At 40.7% G+C, this 17,894-nt stretch overlaps 1 protein-coding gene across 2 annotated transcripts in view; it reads right to left on the reverse strand.

Annotated features, from left to right (window-relative positions):
• The window catches only part of LHFPL1 (LHFPL tetraspan subfamily member 1), a 60,435-nt gene extending 57,074 nt beyond the window's left edge, over positions 1-3,361 (reverse strand). For both annotated transcript variants that reach the window (XM_070783451.1, XM_019956477.2), the window contains exon 1: positions 3,238-3,361. The gene's annotated coding sequence lies outside the window, so the exon portion shown is untranslated. The remainder of the gene's footprint in view (positions 1-3,237) is intronic.
• Between the last annotated feature and the right edge of the window lie 14,533 nt (positions 3,362-17,894).

Genomic DNA, 17,894 nt, shown 5'->3' on the forward strand with positions numbered 1-17,894 from the left:
TCCATGGGATTCTCCAAGCTAGAATACTGGAATAGGTAGCCATTTCCTTTTCCAAGGGATCTTCCCGACCCGGGATGGAACCTTGGTCTCCTGCACTGCAGATGGATTCTTTACCACAAGTGCGACCTGCTTCAGACACAGCCTCAAAAAGAATCTATAACCACTTTCCAAGTATTTCTTGCCTTATTTTCTGCCACCTGAGTTCACCCAGAATTTTCTCCTCTATACATCTCCCCAATGGGCATCTCTCCAGATTCTCCTATGCCTGAAATCATCTCATGACTTATCTACCTGCAGAATTGTGTTTGTTTCCCATTTGTATTGTGGTGACTTGAAGAAGACCTCACTTTTTGTAAGGTTTATTGAGGTACACTTGATATATGAAAATCTGCGCATATTCAATGTATATATCTCGATGAGTTTGGACACATGCCTACATCTGTAACACCATCACCACAGCCAAGGCACTGAATATATTCATAATCTTCAAAAAGTTCCTTGTAATGAATGTGGGTCAGTTCTAGTGAGGTGGATGAACCTAGAGCCTGTTATACAGGGTGAAGTAAGTCAGAAAGAGAAAAATATCATGTATTAACCCATATATATGAAATATAGAAAAACTGTACTGATGAACCTATTTGCAGGGCAGGAGTAGAGATGCAGACCTAGAGAATGGACTTGTGGACATAGAGGGTAAGGAGAGGGTGGAACGAATTGAGAGAGTAGCACTGAAACATATAAACTACCATATGTAAAACAGATAGCTAATGGGAAGCTGCTGTATAACACAGGGAGCTCAACCCAGTGCTCTGTGACAACATAAAGGGGTGGTATGGGGTGGCGGTAGGAGGGAGTCTGGAGAGGGAGGAGACATGTATACTTATAGCTGATTCATGTTGTTGTACAGCAGAAACCAACACAACATTGTAAAGCAATTATCCTCCAATTAAAAATAAAGAAACGAATTGAAAAAACAAGTTCCTTGTATTGTTTTGTGAGTTTGTGTGTGTGAAGAAAACTTAACCTAAGGTCTGTCCTTGCAATGTATTTTTGAAGTGCACAACACCATACTGTTAACCACAGGCACAAAGCTGTACAGAATATCTCTAGAAGTTTTTCACCTTGTGTAACTGAAACTTTATGCCTACTGAGAAACAGCTCCACATTCCCCCTTCCTCCAGCCCCTGGCAACCACCATTCTACTCTATGCTTATAAAGACCTCACTTTAGGTCTAAATCTTGTCTTTCAAATCCTCAGATTTCTTGCTTGTGGATTGTCTTTCTAAGTCTTCTCCCTCCTCCCATCCTCTTTTAATCTGGGGTAGAAAGACTAGCAAAAGTAGCTGTGTTGGGTTTGTTTGTTCATTTATTTGCATTTCTCCATCCTGAGGTGAAGATGTTCACCAGGAGGTAAGATATTGGGAGGCAGGAAGCCAGGGAGTTAGTGCCAAGAGAGGACCAACCGAGTCATCAATAACCTAGAAGGTCAATTCTAAATAATCACGTTGGCCATGGAGAGACAGGGAAAGCCCATAAAAAGAACCTCCATGTTATGTCCTGGGCTATTCCCTTTCTCCTGAGTCTGAGATTAGAAAGGTGGAAATTGGAATGATTTCCCTAAATTTTATATGAGCTTCTCCCTTCTTTGTAAAAATAAAATAAAATACTGCTCATTGAGCTCCCTGTCTCTTTTGCTTTGGAAAGTGGGGTATCAATCAGAGATCTTCACCCCAGGTCTTATTTTGCCTGGACCAGTGCCACCACATTTAGTGTTCAATTGGTCGGCTAGGAGACCTATCTCTCACCCTCCATGGGTTAGGAACTACTCCAACCAGCCTGCTCTGGCAAGACACCGTTAAGTTCTATCAATGGATTAGCTGGTAAAGCATTTCCCTACAACCTTAAGTTAACAGCCCCAGCCCTACTATTGTTGCCCAGTACTCCCTCTACCCATGACCTCCAGTAATGAATAAAATGCCACCACAGCTGACCTCCTCCATTCAATGAATCTAGCCAGTGTAGGAAGAAGGTGCACTGAATGCTTCTCCTACTTCGGCAGACATGAGAGGCAGCCTGGCATGTGAAGAGTGTTTTTCAAATGGGGTCCCCTAACACCTCTGCATCAGAATCACCATCAGTACTTGTCCAAAATGTAGACTACAACCTCCTTTTAGGATTCACTGAATTAGAATCTATGGAATTTGCATTTTTCAAAAATCCTCAGTTGATTCTGATGGAAACTAATGATTGAGAAATAGCATCTTCATGGACAAGAGTCCAGATTTTGGAATCCAGATCTGGGATAGGGTCTGCCCCTTACAAGTTAGATGAACTTGAAAGGCTCACTTAAAACCTATGAGTTCGAGTTTCCTCTATAAAATGAAGATGATGGAACACCGAGTTCAAGTGAAGTATCATCTGTGCTGTTATCCTAACACCAGGATAGGTAATTCTCCCATCTACTAGAGAAGACAATATCGTCCCATTAAGTAATAGAGAAGACTCAGAGTCACTCAAGAAGGAGAACATTATTCCTCTTCCCTTTCTCCCCTAACCAGTATCTCAGTGATGTCTCCTCACCATGAGACTTATTTCTGCTTTGTTTCCTACCACGAAACAGAATTATTTGGCCCAGTGTTCCTTTCAAGAATGGATTTATAGCTAAACTATTTCAGGTTTTTCTGGAAATCATCATGCTTTGGCACACAGTAGGAACTCAAATATTTACTGAGCAAATGCAATCTTTTACTTCCAGTCCAACTCACTTCAACATCTGCATTTCAGTTTAACCCAAGCACCCCATTTCAGTACTGTAACCCCAATTTTGGCAAGTCTAAGAAGTCAACCCAGCACATCAGCAAACCCGATCCACTTTTATTTCTATAGACAGGTCAGAACAAAATCCTTCTCTCCACTCCCAGAGACACGGACTTCCTCTCCTCAAGTTACCAACTCTCCTGGGGAAACCAACCAGCATTTAACTCTTAGGTCTTCACACCGTGTCAACACGAAACGGGAATCCAGCCCCGATTCCTCTTAGCCTCTGTGCAAACAACAGACTTGAGGAAGTAAAAATGAACCAGTTTGCCTTTGGGAAGAAAACAGCTTCTCTGAGCTGTCAGATGAAAGGGCAGGAAGCCTGAGAAAGGAAGGGGAGAAGGGGGGCTGAGCAAGGGGAGAGCAAACAGTTTCTTATCCAGCTGTTTCAATTGTATTTGGCCCAAGTTGCAAATTTACCTTCTGACCACGAAGGCTGATTGACTTATTCCCTGTCTTCGGACTCACATCTGAGAAACAACTTCTCCTCACAGCTTGTCAGAGGGGATGGGAATTCCAGCTGCTCTTTGCAGTGATGCCTGAAAAAAAACTTGCTTTACCTTTGGGAGAGAGAGGCGGAGTCTAACCTAATGGGAATTAACTCCAAACATGCTGGAGTCTTCAAAGTCAGCCTCAGACATGCAGGCACTTGTAGCTCAGCAGGCACAGCGTCCCCCACCTCCATCCTCACAGATGCCAAGTCAGCTGTGCGTGAGTAAGTGAGAGTGTGCATGCGTGTGTATATGTGTGTGTGTATGAGTGTGTGCAGGCATGTCCACACTTGAACTGCATAGCTGTCTCACTTCCTCATCTGCTGCCCAAATGCCTGCTGAGGAATAGAGGTTCTCCCTAACTTCCCAAACCCTAAATAATCTCACCATGTATATTACATAGCAGATTTACATGGCTGGAAATGACTCAGTAGACACATGCATGAAGGGAGTAGGACAGAATAAACTCTTTTCCCCAAACTAATTTCCACTATATGACGGGGAAGGTGCTCCAACAGGGCCATCCATGACTCTAAGGTCTCCCAAGTTTACACTGAAAAAGTTAAAATCACACATTGAAAAGGCTAAATAATACTTTTTAAAAAAAAATAACAGTACTATCAAAAAATAATAGCAGCACTACCAAAAGTCAATGTTTAATATCCCAAAGCACCAATAACTGTTTTTATATTTGAGAGAAGAATTGAGAAGTCTGGAGATTCATGAAGCTTTGCCTGACACTCTGCTCCAAGCTGATGTCATTTCTCCCACCTCTAATGTCCCTGGCACTATATATTTATTTCAGGAAATTTATTACCTTCTACCTTGTATCAACTTTTTGCATGTATGTATCCTTTCACCTCTGAGTTGCCTTGTGAACAGGGAACTTGGCTGAACAAAATGAGTTAGAAGAAGGAATGGTAACTAGCTAAACTTAATAGAGCATACTGTTGTGTTGTTGTGTGTTAGTTGCCCGGTCGTATCTGACTCTTTGCGAACCCATAGACTGTAGCCCACCAGGCTCCTCTGTCCAAGGAATTTTCCAGGCAAGAATATTGGAGTGGGTAGCCATTCACTTCTCCAGGGGATCTTCTTGAACAAGGGGTCAAACTGGGGTTTCCTGCATTGAAGGTGGGTTCTTTACCATCTGAGCTACCAGGGAAGCCCTAATAGAGCATACTGCTGCTGCTGCTAAGTCGCTTCAGTCGCGTCCGACTCTGTGCGACCCCATAGACAGCAGCCCAGTAGGCTCCTCTGTCCCTGGGATTCTCCAGGCAAGAATTACGGAGTGAGTTGCCATTTCCCTCTCCAGTGCATGAAAGTGAAAAGTGAAAGTGAAGTCGCTCAGTCGTGTCTGACTCTTAACGACCCCATGGACTGCAGCCTACCAGGCTCCTCAGTCCATGGGATTTTCCAGGCAAGAGTACTGGAGTGGGGTGCCATTGCTTCTACCCATTTCCCTTGTTCCTTACAGAACTGGTCTAATTGTAGAACAGTATTATACTTAAGAGACCCTTTGGCCACTGTTCGCCGTCCTCCAATGGATACTGTGGCCATGCAGCATCACATAGGAAGACCAGGTGTGTCTCCTCTAAGCCCTGGGGATCAAATCTATCTGTTTTTCAGGATACAGTTCAAAGGAGTGAGGCTGGAATTGTTAGCTCCCATCTGTAAGAGAGAAAAAAAGTGACCAGCGCCATTTTTCTAGCGGAGGCATCCCTCCCTGCTCTAGATGGGGGTGTAGACAGACGTTACACCAAAAGATTTTCCTTCCCGGTCGGATTTAGTCTGTCCCTTACCCACGCAGGCACCGTCCGAGTCCCTCTCAGTTCTACCACCAAGATGGGGTGGGGATGTACCAGGGGTAGACTTGATAGCATCCCTACTTGACGTCCAGCTCTTCACCCTTAACTTTGCTTGCCTCTGAAGCCACCCAGGGTGCAATCAGAGTAAACTTCTGGAATGCCTCCCAAGCTAAGACCACTGGGGAAAACATTTGTCACCTGAGTGCCTGTAAACCCATTGCAGTCCCAATCTGAGTAACCTTTAACCTCAGAGATGTTCTTGGAGCTAGAGCTCCATCTAGCTTCCGAATTTTCAATTCCTAGCGAGGCTAGGCGCTTTCTTGACTACCAATCCAAGTTGGGGACCTAAACCACAGTACACAGTAACAGTATAGATCACAAGTCCCTTGAAAGTCTATGATCCAATAGATTAGGTTAGTACTTCTAATTCCCAAGGAGTTATGAAATGGTCAAAGAGACCAAAAAGTTTGACCGAGAAAGGAGAGTTCGGTCCACATGCTTTGCCCATTTCTGGTCGGTTCCCAAAGGAGACATTGGGTGCCTCTTGGCATTGGCAGGTCGGTATAACCCCCAGAAAGGTTTCTGCCATAAGCCGTATGAGATCACTGTGGAACCGCAGAGCAGGGCTCCTTACTTGCTTCATGCAGGGCATGTCATTCATTTACACAAGCACACCGTAGAGTTAGTAAAGCATAGCAGAAAATGTGTTTGCTAAGAGAACAAAGAACTAGAGCTCCAAACATCCTTACCTTATCCTGAAGGATCCCGGACGAGCCCCCAAGATGAAAGGTTGTTGTTGAATCACGCGAAGACACCAGGATTCTTGGCCCCCGGAGGAGAAGAATTCAATCCAGGGCCAGAGACAAGGCTTGATCACTCAGAGCTTTTGTGTAATAAAGTTTTATCAAAGTATAAAGGAGACAGAGAAAGCTTCTGACATAGGCATCAGAAGGGGGCAGAAAGAGTACCCAATAGAGCATACTAGACTGATCCAAAGAAACTTTCCTTCCATAATGGCCCACTTACCTTCTCAGAATGCTATGGAGGTTATCAGACCTGTTATAATTCAGAATATGAGAGCAAATGAACTAGCAGTTTAGCACATTCATTGTAGCCTGAGTATTTAATGAAGTTGTTGAAAATTTTCCCACGGGCATTTCTGTCTTTCATCAGTGATATAGCCTTATATTCATGAATGTATGCATTTGTCTGTCTTGCTACTTTCCACCAGCACTTTCTAACCATTTTTTTCCTGCTCCAGCACACTGATAAACCACATTTCCATCTGTAATGATGGCTTACTAAGGCAGTTTCTGGGGGAGGAAGAGGTGACCCCATAGGTTGAATGTCAAACTTTCAGTAGTATAAACTCCCAAGATAAGTTTTATAATCTTCCTGTTCATGTCCTCTTGAGTAGTACTGCTTCAGATATCAGATCACATCAGATCAGTCGCTCAGTCGCGTCCGACTCTTTGCAATCCCATGAATTGCAGCAAGCCAGGCCTCCCTGTCCATCACCAACTCCCAGAGTTCACTCAGACTTACGTCCATCGAGTCAGTGATGCCATCCAGCCATCTCATCCTCTGTTGTCCCCTTCTCCTCCTGCCCCCAATCCCTCCCAGCATCAGAGTCTTTTCCAATGAGTCAACTCTTCGCATGAGGTGGCCAAAGTACCGGAGTTTCAGCTTTAGCATCATTCCTTCCAAAGAAATCCCAGGGCTGATCTCCTTCAGAACGGACTGGTTACTATATAAAGAGAAATGCTGACCCTTTCTCATTAAAAATAAGTCAATATTAACAGACACTGTGTGTGAGATATGGCTAAAAATTTTGACATCAGAAAGATAGTGATTCTGTGCTATGCATTGATAAAGATTGCCTTTTGCTTAGTGGCTACACCTGACATTTGGGTAACATCACTATCTGCAATTCTAAGAAGAGCTAATTTTTACTTACCTTTTTTATCCTCTTTTTCCTGTGCCTCCAGTTCCTTTGAGTGGAATACCATGTAAACTTAAATGTATGCTAAATAACAATCAAATTTATTGGGTAAAGTTTTGTTTCCTGTTCTTAATTTAACAACTGATAGTGACCTTGGGGAAAAAAATTTGCTGGCATCTTGCAGCTCTTGGTAAATTTACATCTGAAAAGGCTTTTCAACCCTGCTTCCATAATATCATATGGGAAGGATTGAGAAGGGAACACATCTTATTAGTCATTTAAGGGACAGGGTGATATATAATATTTTAATAATACTAAAATGGGTATTGGTCAGGGACCTGGGGAATACCTACATTTTGCCTTTGATCAGTATGAAACAAGAGATCCTGTGAAGATAAGATATGGTGACAGGTGATTCTGATACATTGCCCCACCTCATCCTCATTCTTAGTTTGCGAAACACTGCTCTGTACAATAGAATTTCCCAAGCAGAATCAACACTCCAACAACATTTGCAGTCTAGACAAGGGGTCAGCAAGCTGGAGCCTGTGCCATGCACCAAATTCAATAGGCTGCCTGTTTTTGTAGTTTTATTGACACACAGACATAACTTATTCATGTATGTATCATCTATGGCTGTTTTCATGTTACAGCTGAAGAGTTGCGTAGTTGTGACAAAGATTTCATGGTCCACAAAGCCTAAAATATTTACACTCTGGCTATTTAAAAAAAATTCTGACTACTGGTTTAGATCCACACCACAGCAGAGACATTATGTTAATTGTTATAAGAAAGGTGTTGAAAAAAGAGGGAGGGAAAGTGAAATAAAGAGAAGTGCTGCTTGCTTTCAGCTTTGTGAAGGTGCCAGTCAACCCTTGCCAGTTCTTTAGAATCAATCTGTGAAGTTAAGAATGCACTAGAGATCAGTATAAGCCAAATTTTCACTAGGTCTACAAAAATGTGTTTCTCTGTTAACTGGCTATTCTTTGAACCTGCGTTTATGTGCGTCTCCAATATGCCTTAAGTTTTTAACTGACAATTTTATAGACCTATGTCACATACCATGAGGTTCACCCTTTAAAAGTATAGAATATAGTTTTCTTTTTTTTTTTAACAGAAAATGTGGTATGTTTATTTTTTTAATTTAAATTTATGTATTTTAATTAGAGGCTAATTACTTTACAATATTATATTGGTTTTGCCATACATCAACATGGTTTTCTTAGTATATTCACAAAGTTGTACACTCCATCACTGTAATATAATTCCAGAACATTTTAACCACCCCAAAAACAAACCATATAATTACTAGCATATAGCTTAAATTATTGTGATCCACACAGTCAAAGGCTTTGGCATAGTCAATAAAGCAGAAATAGATGTTTTTCTGGAACTCTCTTGATTTTTCGATGATCCAGCAGATGTTGGCAATTTAATCTCTGGTTTTTGGGCTTCCCTGGTGGGTCAGAGGTTAAAGTGTTTGCCTGCAATGTGGGAGACCTGGGTTCAATCCCTGGGTCGGGAAGATACTCTGGAGAAGGAAATGGCAACCCACTCCAGTACTCTTGCCTGGAGAATCCCATGGATGGAGGAGCCTGGTGGGCTATACAGTCAACGGGGTCGCAAAAAGTCGGACACAACTGAGCTACTTCACTTTCACTTTCACTTTCCTCTGCCTTTTCTAAAGACAGCTTGAACATCTGGAAGTTCACAGTTCACATATTGCTGAAGCCTGGCTTGGCGAATTTTGAGCATTACTTTACTAGCGTGTGAGATGAGTGCAATTGTGCGGTAGGTTGAGCATTCTTTGGCATTGCCTTTCTTTGGGATTGGAATGAAAACTGACCTTTTCTAGTCCTGTGGCCACTGCTGAGTTTTCCAAATTTGCTGGCATATTGAGTGCAGCACTTTCACAGCATCATCTTTCAGGATTTGAAATAGCTCAACTAGAATTCCATCACCTCCACTAGATTTGTTCGTAGTGATGCTTTCCAAGGCCCACTTGACTTCACATTCCAGGATGTGGACTCTAGGTCAGTGATCACACCATCGTGATTATCTGGGTCGTGAAGATCTTTTTTGTACAGTTCTTCTGTGTATTCTTGCCATCTCTTCTTAATATCTTCTGCTTCTATTAGGTCCATACCATTTCTGTCCTTTATCGAGCCCATCTTTGCATGAAATGTTCCCTTGGTATCTCTAATTTTCTTAAAGAGATCTCTAGTCTTTCCCATTCTGTTGTTTTCCTCTATTTCTTTGCATTGATCGCTGAGGAAGGCTCTCTTATCTCTTCTTGCTATTCTTTGGAACTCTGCATTTAGATGCTTATATCTTTCCTTTTCTCCTTTGCTTTTCGCTTCTCTTCTTTTCACAGCTATTTGTAAGACCTCCCCAGACAGCCATTTTGCTTTTTTGCATTTCTTTTCCATGGGGATGGTCTTTGCATACAAATTTAAAAGCACGTAGACCCTATGACCTGTCACTCATGCAGGTTGGATACAGTAGCTCCACTTTGCTTATACTATATTTTCAGTTCCAGACTGAAAACCTAGAAATGAAATTTATATTTCTTTTTTTTTTACATTACCAAGAGATTAAAAATTTATTGAAGTATAGTTTATATACAGTGTTATATTAGGTTCAGGTGTATTAAATCTAATACAAAATGATCACCATAAATCTTGCAAACATTTATCACTATACAAAGTTGTTATAGTATTATTTATATGTTCCTTATGTTGCATATTACCTACCCTTGTACACTTAATTCTCTTCACCTATTTCATCCAACACTTGCCCCTTCTCCCACCCTCCTAGCAACCACCAGCTTGTTCTCTATGAGTATGTTTCTGTTTTGTTTTGTATGCTTATTTGATTTAGTTTTTAGATTCCACACTTAAAATCATATAGTATTAGTCTGTCTCTATATGACTTATTTCACTTAGCATAACACTGTTTTGATCTGTTCAAGATGTCCCAAATGGCAAGCTTTCATTTTTTAAATGGCTGAATAATATTCCTTTGTATATAGATACGTACATCTTCTTTATCCACTCAGCTATTAATGGAGTTTTCACAGTGTGGATGAAACTTACATTTCTTTTTTTGTATAAAAATTAGAACTAACAACTCTTTGTTGAGTTTTCTTATTACCCTCAGACGATGACCTTATTAGTGTTAACTAGTGGTGTGTTGGGCAGGCAAATACTTTATTTAATAACTGGTTTTTGGCATCATGGGAGCAAGAGAGCCCTGATTGGTGACATTTGCTGATCTCCATGGTGTAAATACTCTCATCATGGCCAATTTCAAGCTACCAACTTAAAGTCAATGAAAGTGGAGTTGGAAAGATACATACACAGTCTACTCTCACGAGCTGGTACAATCCAATTCCCACACATTACTGGAACTCAGATTCAGGGAATTACTTCAGTCTTGGTTTGTGTAGATTTATAAGTTGTATACGATATTAACCAAAATACAATAGCTACCATAGTTGCTTATGTGTTGCACACAGACGTCTCCCCACTCTCAACACACTATTCAGCCAACACTGAAACATATCAAAAATTTTTACTGCACCAACTTAGAGTCTTTAGAGTCCAATGGGTGTATTATTAAGAAGTAAACCAAAGATAAATTGTTTATGGATATTACTGACTGCTTTAACAACTTCTGAGAGAGAATCTTTATTATATTTATAATAAATTTTAAAAAAACAGATTGCAATCCTTTTTTAAAAAAACTTAAATAATGTACAATGTTTTTAGTCCATCTTGTGCAGTATAAACTAAACTAAATTGTATTATATTAACTACTATGAGTATCTTTCTTTAAGCATGTTTATATGGAAATTAACTTTTAAAAAGAAAAAAATATGGAAAAAGTTTGTCAGCAAACAAGATTCTTAAAAAGTCCTATATATTAGGTGGGGAGATCCATCACTCATGCTGTTGTTTCCCTCTTGGAGAAAGGCTACCTGACAATTACTTCCTAATCACTAATGTGTGCCAGACTCTGTGTTAGGTGCTGGAAACACAAGAGTTAAAGATAGACAGGGTCCCTTGTGATGTTTACATTCGACTCAAAGAGATGCAAAAGATTAAACAAGCAAACAAACATGATAATAATGGACAGTGCTGAATACTGAGTAATTTAAAAATAGTGATACTGATAGAGTGAGGTTGAGGAAGACCTACTTTATTTTTGGTTTTTAACTTTTTATTTTGTTTTGGAGTATAGCTGACTAACAATGTTGTGATAGTTTCAAGTGGAAAAAAACATGATAATAATAAACAGTGATGAATACTGACTAATTTAAAAAATAGTTATACTGAAAGAGTAATGAGGTTGAGGGAGATCTACTTTTTTTAAAACTTTTTGAATTGCAGAATAGCTGATTAACAATGTTGTGATAGTTTCAGGTAGACAGCAAAGGGACTCAACCATTGGGAGAAAATATATGCAAATGATGTGACTGACAAGGGATTAGTCTCCAAAATCTACAAACAGCTCATGAGGCTTAACATCACCAAAGCAAACAAACCAATCCAAAAAATGATCAGAAGACCTAAATAGACATTTCTCCATAGAAGACATATAGATAACCAAGAGACACATGAAAAGATGCTCAACATCCCTAATTATTAGAGAGATGCAAATCAAAACTACAATGAGATATCATCTCAGACAGGTCAGAATGGCCATCATCAAAAAATTGACAAAGAATAAATGAGAGAGACCTACTTTAAATAGAGGAATCATGGAAAGCTTCTCTCATGTGGCTTGGAGTGTACAAGCTTAAGAATGAAAAGTAAGAGAAGAGGTGGAAGAAATTGAGTGAAGATTGTAAATGGAAAGGCTCTGCAGAAGGATCTTGGGATGCTAAGGAACAGAAAGGCCAATGGCACTGGAACATAGTGAACCCAGCAGGAGTGGTATCAGGTAAGGGTAGAGAGGTGAGCAGACGGCAGATGCTGCAAGGACTTTAATGAAAGTGTGAAAGTGTTAGTCACTCAATTGTGTCTGACTCTTTGCTATCCCATGAGCTGTAGCCCACCAGGCTCCTCTGTCCATGGAATTCTCCAGGCAAGAATAACGGAGTGGGTTGTCATTTCCTACTCCAGAGGATCTTCCTGACTCAGGGATCAAACTCAGGTCTCCTACATTGCAAGCAGTTTCTTTACCATCTGAGCCACCAAGGAAGCCTAAAGTGAAGGTGAAAGTTTCTCAGTAGTGTCTGACTCTTTGTGACCACATGGACTTTACAGTCCATGGAATTCTCCAGGCCAGAATAATGGAGTGGGTAGCCATTCCCTTCTCCAGGGGATCTTTCCAACCCAGAGATCAAACCCAGGTCTCCCGCATCACAGGCGGATTCTTTACCAGCTGAGCCACCAGGGAAGCCCACTAGGTCTCTAAGACCACACAACTTCATATGTACTGCTGTGAAAACAGGAGCAGCTACAAGGAAACAGTAACCATCATTTTATTTTTATCTCAGGGCTTCTGAGGTACTACTATTCACAGATTATTAGCAGTAAACTGAGGTTTAGTACTTTATCACTTAGTCTGCCTTGACCTAATCTAAGTCATTATCTTCACCAGTCTTTGACCTTTGACCTGATTTTCTGGTCTGGCCAGATCAGACCAATGAGAATACATTGGTATTATCTGATTTATATTTGAAAATGGTCTTCTCTTTAAAAAAATGCAATATTAGCATTTCCAGTTGAGTTCAGTCACTCAGTCGTGTCCTACTCTTTGCGACCCCAAGGACTGCAGCATGCCAGGCTTCCCTGTCTATCACCAGCTCCTGGAGTTTACTCAAACTCATGTCCATTGAGTCGGTGATGCCATCCAACCATCTCATCCTCTGTCGTCCCCTTCTCTTGCCTTCAATCTTTCCCAACATCAGTCTTTTCAAATGAGTCGGCTCTTCGCATCAGGTGGCCAAAGTATTGGAGTTTCAGCTTCAACATCAGTCCTTCCAATGAACATTCAGGACTGATTTCCTTTAGGATGGACTGGTTGGATCTCCTTGCAGTCCAGGTCTTCCTCAAAGCTTTCATCTGTTCTAGGTAATCATCTTACATTTACAATCACCAAACTTCACTTTTCTTTTCCTTTGAGCCTCTGCATTCAAGGTATCCCAATGCTGACTAAATATGAAATTGTCTTGCCTAGGAACAGAAGGTCTACTCTCATGCATCAGTCAATAAAAAAGTGACTAGAATTCTATTCCTAGGCCAGTGTTCTAAATGATGGTCCACATAGTTAAAAAAAAAAAAAAAAAAAAAAAAAACAGTCTTCTCCCAAGTCTGTCAACAGTATTTCCTCTGTCCTTCTCTATCTCACCTCTCACTGCAAAGCCATCAGCGTAAACCCCTGTCTTCACAGCCAGCCAAACCATGTGGGGAGTGTCTTCTGATAGGATAACTGATTTTCTAAACCACCCTGATTCATTTCCCAGGGGATAATCTGAGGTATAAGAGTTTTGATGAAACAAGAGAAGCAGCATTCCAGAACCAAGAAATCCTTATTATCCTTGTCTTTGATCCCTGAAGCAAGTCATGGAGCTTTGGCAATTTGGGGACCTCACTCCCAAAGATTGGTTTCTGGACATCCCATTGGTTATTGCAGCATTACTACATTTCCCTGGCTTTGCTGACTGGTGTAGCCAGCTGGGCTACTCCAAAACGCCTGGGCTATCATACTCCAGAAGGACATGAAAAGAACTGAAACGATGAATGTGCCTCCTGCCAGTTCAGTACAGTCTTAAAGGCTGCAGGGAAAGTGAGGGTTACAGGATAACCCCCAAATGCTCAGGAAATGAGATGTAGAGCTCAGGAAATATATGACAGCATTTTCCATAGAGGTTATCTGATAGGGCTAGTGGCTGGCCAGCAGAGACAGTACTATGAGCCAGTCTACTTGCCCACAAAATCCCATGAAGCAACAGCTGCAGGAAGGAAGGACCACACAATAAGAAAGGCCCTGCTTTATGAACCTTGGCTTTGTTCTCTGGGTGAGTGTTTGGGTGCTGGGGTAAGACCACCCGAGGGCATTTGCCTAGAGACTTGCAGCATATACCATGTTTTCCTGGCAGTTGTGGGTAAAACACAATTGGCAGCCAAAAAACTTTGCTCATTCTCTTCCTGGAATGTACCTGCTTTCTGGGGACATCATAAGCTCATCTATTTGGCAGAAAACAACAAAATTCTGTAAAGCAATTATCCTTCAATTAAAAAAAATAAATAAAATCAGAAAAAAGAGCATTATTATTAAGGATAAAATAATATATTTTAAAGATGAAAATAAAATTTTATCCACATGTGGGTACTCAATCACTTCAGTCATGTCTGACTCTTTGCAACCGCATGGACTATAGATTGCCAGGCTCCTCTGTTCATGGGATTCTCCAGGCAAGAATACTGGAGTGGGTTGCCATGCTTTTCTCCAGGGGATCTTTCCCACCCAGAGATCGAATCTGGGTCTCCTGCATCTTCTGCATCGCAGGTAGATTCTTTACACTGAGCCACCAGGTAAAGAAGAACTACCAAAAAAATTAATTAATTAAAAGTAAAATGCCTTCTATCTAGAAGACCTGCCTCCAAGGCTGTCATCATGGATATTTGCTGGGAATTAGGGGCAGACATTGCCTCATCTTCACAAGCAGAACTTGCCTTTTACTTACTAATTGACCCTTAAATTTGAATAGTAAAGTTGTTCCTCACAGCAGCCTTATAAAGTAGACATTACCTCCATTTTCAGGGCAGAAAACTGGAGCTTAGAAAAGTTAAATGGGGAGATTTTCCTGGTGATACAGTGTCTAAGGCTCCATGCTCCCAATGCAGGGGGCCTGGGTTTGATCCCTTGTCAGGCAGCTAGATCCCACAGGCCGCAATTGAGAGTTTACATGCCACAACTAAAACGATTTCACATGCGGCAACTAAAGATCCCACAATGAGGATCAAAGATTCCATGTGCTGCAACTAAGACCCAGCCCAGCCAAAGATATAAATGAAATATTAAAAATAAATAAATAAAAGTTAAATGACTTTCCTAAAGCCAGGGAGCTCTTAAGTAATATATTCAGAAAAAGACTTGGAGACAGAAGACAGGTTGCCTGGGAACAGAGGGGATGGGTCAAAAGGAGTATGAGAGAAAGGGAGAAACATGGCATGAACCCTACATTTCTGCTTTGAGAAACCAGGTGCATGGAGACATCCTTCATTAAAATAAGAATAAAGGCAGATTGCACTGTGACCTCCCTACATCCTTTCTCTTTGGTGATGGATAGCGAAGAACTGGAAATAACTGAGTTCATCTTGGCTGTTAGAAGCATCTCTGGAATATACTAGTACATAGTAAATAGATAGTTTATATGAGCCTGAAGCTCAGAGGGAAGTCTATACTGAAAGTTCAGATGTGGAAGACAGAAGCCTCAAGAGTAGATTATAAGACCAAGGTGTTTGTCAAATAGGAGGGCTGAGGACATGAATAACCCTGATAAAGTTTATCTCCACATTAACAGGATGGGTAAAGAAACAATACAGTCCATGGGGTTGTAAACATTTGGACACAACTGAGAAACTTTCACAAAGAGACAAGATGGCGGGGAGCGCTTCCCAGGTAGCTCAGTGGTAAAGAAGAATCTGCCTGCAATGCAGGAGACACAGGTTTGATCCCTCAGTCAGGAATGATCCCATGGAGAAGCACATGGCAATCCACCCCAGTATTCTTGCCAGGAGAAATCCATAGACAAAGAAGCCTGGCAGGTTACAGTCCATGGGGTCACAAGAGTCAAACAGGACTGAGTGACTGAGAACTCACGCAAAGAGACAAGGACCTATGAAGGAGACACAAATTGCTCAGTCCTCCCCTTATCATCCTGCTTCCCACACACCACAACCTCTCAAGAACAGAGCTGGCTCAGGAAGAACAGGCTCAGGAAGGATGTGGGGATATGGAGGCTGAGGCAGCAGAGTGGTTAAAAATCTTTCAGTGTTAAGTGCTTTATTGATCAACCTCTGTCCTAGGGTAACCAGGGATGAGCTGTGAGAAACCAATCTCACTACAGTATTTCCAGGTTGTTTAACAAGTCTCTTTTATTTTTAATGAGTTTTAATGAGCCACTCAGTAACTGATGCTTGCTGTGCTTGGCAAAGAGCCATCAACTCCAGTACCACCCAGTTTTCTTCCTTGAGTTTAGAGACATATCGAGAAACAGCAGGGAGGCTAAAAGCAGGCTCAAGCACCTTGGATTTGGCCTTGAACAGTCTCTCCTGTGCCTTCCTCCTCTACTCTTGTGGGATACCACAAGCTAAATTAATGCTGTGGGAATCACTCCACAAGTGAAAGATTCTCTGTTTGACCTTGGGGAGTCACTTATATCCTTCCCAGAATTTAATTTTCCTATCTAGGGAAAGATTTTAGAAAATTAAAAACCAGCCTCATGCACAGCGGGAACAGATCATTTATTAAGTTCCAAAATGACTTAGAGGACATAGTTGTCAGTATTATACTACTGATGGGACCACTCTGTTCATTCTACAATGAAGTGTTGACCATGTGTTGTGTATCAGAAATACAAGATCCTTGCTCTCACCAAGCTCACATTCTAGTGAAGAAGAAATTTAGAAAACAAACAAACAAGTGAGCTAATAAAATAAAATGATAATGTCTAAAACAAAAATAAAATTTGATCATAAGATAAGGTGTTGAGGTATGAATAAGGACAACTTTAGGTGAAGTAGTTCAGAAAGGCTCTGAGGTGATATTTGACATGAGACCTAAAAGATCAGAAGGAGCAAGGCATGCAAAGAGCCAAGGTAAGAAACTTCCCCAGAGGGAAAGCAGAGGCAGAAGACATAGAAAATTAAGAGGCATAAAAATGTTCAGAATGTTTAAGGAATTAAATGTGGGTTAAGAACAACTGAATGTCCACGTGTAGAAGAGAGAAGTTGAACCCCTACTTCACTCCATACCATGTTCAAAAATGAACCCAAAATGCATTAAATATCTAAATATAAGAGCTAAAGAACATAAAGTTCATAGAAGAATACTTAAAGATACATCTTCATGACCTTGGATTATGCAGTGTGTTTTAGACATGACAACAAAAGCACAAGCAAGCAACAAAAGAAAAAATATACAAACTGGACTTCATAATTAAAACCTTGTGTGCATCAAAAGATACTATCAAGTTAGTGAGAAGACAACCCATAGAATGGAAGGAAACGTTTACAGATTATATATCTGGTAAGGGCCTAATATCCAGACTATATAAAGAACATTTACAACTCAAGGGCAAAAAAGACACATGACCCAGTTTTAAAATGGGCAAAGGATTTAAGTGAATATTTCTCCAAAGAAGATATGTAAATGATCAATAAGCTGGTGTGAATATAAAATCATACAGCTACTGTGGGAAACAGCTTGGCAATTCCCCCCAAAAGTTAAACATATAGTTACCATATGATCCAGCAAGTCTACTCCTACCCATACGCCCTCCCCCCAAAAATAAAAACAAGTATTAAAGAATTGTGCATGAAAATTCACAGAAGCACTTTTCATAATTGCCAAAAGGTTTAAACAACCCAAATATCCATCAATTGATGAACAGATAAACAAATTATAGTATAGCCATATAAAAGGAATGAAATTCTGATACATGGATGAACCTTGAAAACATGGTAAATAAAATAAGCCAGACACAAAAGGCCATATATCATATAATTTAATTTACATGAAATATCTAGAATAGGCAAATTTACAGAGACAGAAAGATTATTGTTCGCTAGGGGCTGGGGGAAGGGACAGAGGGTTGCTCAATAG

Source organism: Bos indicus, chromosome X (genome assembly GCF_029378745.1).
Source record: "Bos indicus isolate NIAB-ARS_2022 breed Sahiwal x Tharparkar chromosome X, NIAB-ARS_B.indTharparkar_mat_pri_1.0, whole genome shotgun sequence".
In the NCBI taxonomy this organism is placed as follows: Eukaryota; Metazoa; Chordata; class Mammalia; order Artiodactyla; family Bovidae; genus Bos; species Bos indicus.